The sequence below is a fragment of the Rhagoletis zephyria genome, unplaced genomic scaffold, assembly GCF_001687245.7.
Source record: "Rhagoletis zephyria isolate East Lansing unplaced genomic scaffold, Rhagoletis_zephyria_1.1 Rzeph_scaffold_02928, whole genome shotgun sequence".
In the NCBI taxonomy this organism is placed as follows: Eukaryota; Metazoa; Arthropoda; class Insecta; order Diptera; family Tephritidae; genus Rhagoletis; species Rhagoletis zephyria.
This window is the reverse complement of record NW_016160012.1, coordinates 9,216-13,409: the sequence shown is the minus strand read 5'-3', so window position 1 is coordinate 13,409 and position 4,194 is coordinate 9,216.

The following is a 4,194-nucleotide window of genomic DNA, read 5'->3' as shown; positions in this document are numbered from 1 at the left end:
GGATCGTCGGTTCGAAAGCCTACTGAAAGAAGTTTGATGAGGAAATGTGGTGATTTCCGAAATACCTATTACTTCTACCTTTTTTCAAATTATTGTTGCTTTTCCACAATAAATTTTCATTATAAAACGGCCTCGAGCTCAATAAAAATTGTTGAATATAATTGTTATAAGGCCAAAAAATAACAAAAACAAATAACTTAAGGACGAGCACACCTAAAAGTTAAACATTCTAAAAATAGAATTATTAGCAAAAACCAACAATACCAACAACCACATGATCAAGTGAATTGCAGCGGAATAGCTGCGCTTGATTGTGTTGGCATAACAAAAATGAAAATAGTGGAAAAAAGTAAATGATAATTTACAAGGTGTACTTAGCACGGTGCATAGGCAACTGGCTGAGTCAGTGGGATCGTCGGTTCGAAGCCTACTGAAAGAAGTCTGATGAGGAAATGTGGTGATTTCCGAAATAGCTATCACTTCTACCATTTTTTCAAATTATTGTTGCTTTTCCACAATAAATTTTCATTATAAAACGGCCTCGAGCTCAATAAAAATTGTTGAATATAATTGTTATAAGGCCAAAAATTTACAAAAACAAATAACTTAAGGACGAGCACACCTAAAAGTGCATAGGCAACTGGCTGAGTCAGTGGGATCGTCGCACACTGGGGTATTTTGTATCAAAACTGTCGATTAATTCCGAGGCCTCTCAAACTGATAATTTTTGTGTAGAACACCTCAAAATAAGCCGACAAAATTTTATAAAAATTATCGATGACTCGTTTAGTTATCGAGATATCTGAAGTTGAAGTTTAAAAAAATCGAAAAATTTTTACCGTTTTATTTTCTTAAAGAATACCTCAAAATAAACCGAAACAATTAAGTAAGAATTATCGATAACTCGATTTGTTATCGAGATATCTCATTTTGAAGTTTTAAACAAATCGATAACTTTTTTGCGTTTTACTAGACCAGATAATTTTGTTTTTTCAAACTTCTAAAATGAAGTTATCGATAAATCGCCTAGTTAGCGAGATATCGATGATACAGGTTTTTCTGTATAATACCCTAAAATATGCAGAAAAAATTAAATATTGCGATAATTCGACTATTTATTATATTAAATAAAAACAAAAACATTTCATTATAAATTTCAGTACAAACAATATATTATGCATCATCATTACTATCATCGTCACCATCTTCCTCGTCGGAATCACTGCCATGAGCACTGTTATTGTCTCTGGCATAAGCTTTTGGCAAATTTAAGGATGGAGATTGTAACATATCCACAGCTACTTTTGGTAGGCTGTGTAATTTTTTTTCAGGCAATTTTCTCCTGCTTGATATTATTGGATCAGAAGTAATCAGCATCATGTTAAAAACGTCTTGATTCGACTTTTCTCGATCCATTTTTCTGGAATTACTCTCTCTATATTTTTTGAAATTTTTGTTGCTAGCTTCCTGCGCTTCTTCCGATAATTGGCCAATCGGTAACAATGCGTATGCTATTATTTCAGGTCCGTGAATAAAAAATTTATGCAATGTTGGAGGCATATAGTACCACGGATAATGTTCTACAAATATTCTAGCCGTTTCATGTGCATATTCCCGAAACTTATGTACATTTACGTCATGACCACACGAAACAACAATCAGTATATTATGCATTCGGACTATTAAATTAACGTTGATTTTCGTAATCTCCGCTGATAGTTCCGCATTCTGAAAAAAACGCCTGGCCGTATTTCCGTCATTGGAGCTACCGAATCCGGTTTTTGGACAATCAACAATTAAACCAGTCCTCTCTTTAAATTGCTTTTGAATTTCTGCTTTAGTTTTTTCCACAATTTGCTTTTCGGAGTCTGATCTAGCTTGCCATTTTTTGATTGGCAGTTTATATGACAGATGAAGAAGGCACTCAAAAAATCGTATCCATCCATGCAAAATTGATAACCCAAATTGTAAATTATCAGTGTTAATTTCCTTTTTTATAGTTTTATCGATTTGGTTGAAATCTTTGCTGGTGGAGCCGCATAAGTAACACTTTTGTGTAGATGTAGTTTCAGTGAGAGCGTTACAAACTTTACCGTCTATCATCGATAATATTAAGCTATGTCTTACTACTACAACTTTCTCACCAAGTTCCACAGTTGAATTATTTAGATGTTTAATTTCTTCGCTGACTCTATCATGCTCTAGCTTTGACGTAATTGCTGTTTCTTTGATGAACTCAATTTTCAATGGTCTGCAGAATCTGGTAGAAGAAGGGCGAGGATTCTGCCATATAATTTTTTCCCCGCATTCCAACCTTAATGGCACAATTGATGTTATTAACACAGAGGAATCTGTAGCTTCTGTGCCATGAAATGCTTGTTTATATGAGCTATGGCCAGAACTCCCATCGAAGCCCCATTTTGTATATAAACATAATTCAGACAGTTCTTTTTTGTTTAAAGAATCAATCACACTGTTTTGCAGCAGTACTAGGCGTTCAACAGTGTGATTAAGAAGCGCCTGTAAATCAAGTTCGACTGAGGATTCACATACTCTCATACTATCGCTTTTTGGATAACATTGTTTTTTTGCTAACTGGACAGCAGTGTACGAGGGAAACCTTTCTGGAGCAGCCTGTTTCACAATATTATATTGATGCCGCGATAGTCCAGCTTCAACCAAAACAGCTAATGCTTCTTCACTACTCAGTTTGTTGGACACCACCGACTTAAGTAAACTTTTTCTGTATTTATCCGCTCTCGTTGGTGAGCAAGAAGCTACATCATGTACTAACTTAGACGCCCCAATATTACCAGATTCCCTTAACTTCACTTGAGTTGCAAAAGCTAGCATTGATAACGATGTGTTGTCTCTCAAATCCTTGGTTTTTTTGTACTTTGTTTTTGGGCCGGATTCTTCGAAAGCAATCTCTTTGCGACCTCGTTTTAGCTGTTTAGTAAAAAAAGAAATAGAAGAGTCTAACCAATTCCGATGGGTTTTAAAGAAACGTTCTTCTTTTCTATGACATCTTGTCCATCGCGTTTTAAATTCGGAGATGAAACGATTCATTGAGGCTTTAAAAACAGGAATATCTTCATCTGATGGTCCAGTAAGCTTATTTATTTCTTCCTTTAAATAGTTGAACTTATCTTCAAAATGCTGGAATCCTGAGTTTTGCATTAAGTTGTATAGATGTTGACGAGTGAACATACGTGTGCATGAACTTATCCCTAACAAAATAGATAAAACATTTGTTAACTTTTGAAGTGGAAATAATTTTCCATTTAGCTTTTCACAATTAAATTGACATTCACAATTAAATTGACATTCACTGGCACAAAACTAACATTGTCTATCGAAAAAAATAAAGTAATAAACCATCACAACAGCGCTGCAGCATCACAAACAAAAAAAAAATTTTAAGTTTGCCTCCGGTGGGATTCGAACATGAGACCTCCGGATTACTAGGCCAGCACGCTACCTTCGTAACCACGACAGGTTGCGATAAAGTTAGATTAAACTGTATTTTAAGTGATTTCATATCTAACGCTTTACGATCTTTACAAATCAGTAATACAACAACGACACAAAACAAATAATAAATATCAATAAGAAAACAAAACAGAAACACAAAACGCCAGCAACACAAAACATGCAAGGAAATTGATCATTTTTGTCCACTGACATTATGAACAAAAAGTTGAATTAATCAAAAGAGCCACAAAAGCGCACCTCAATTTTTTGCAGAAACATCGTCTACAATAGGCAAAATTAAAAAAAAAAAAATCATAGCGCGATCTGGTCCGATAATTAACTATATGTCCAACTATATACCACAAATATTCACATTTTGGGGACTTTGAACAAAAAAAATTATTTAAAATATTAAATCACTTTTTTTGCTGCAATACTTATATATGAAAAATAGTTCAATACCTGAAGTTGAAGGCTCCATAATCAGATTTAGATTTCACTTGAAAATTTTTTAACGAAAAAACATTTTGATTAACTTGAAATATCAATTTTACAGCGGGCGCAAGCGAATAGAGAATGAAAGTGTAAATTCAAAAACACAATGCAGCTGCACTATACAACTTAGCGCCGTTATTTTTTCGGTTAGTGATGCAGAATTATGTCTAGTTTCTATGGTTATTAAGTATTCGAGTGTTATTTCAAAATAAATTTTTTAATTAA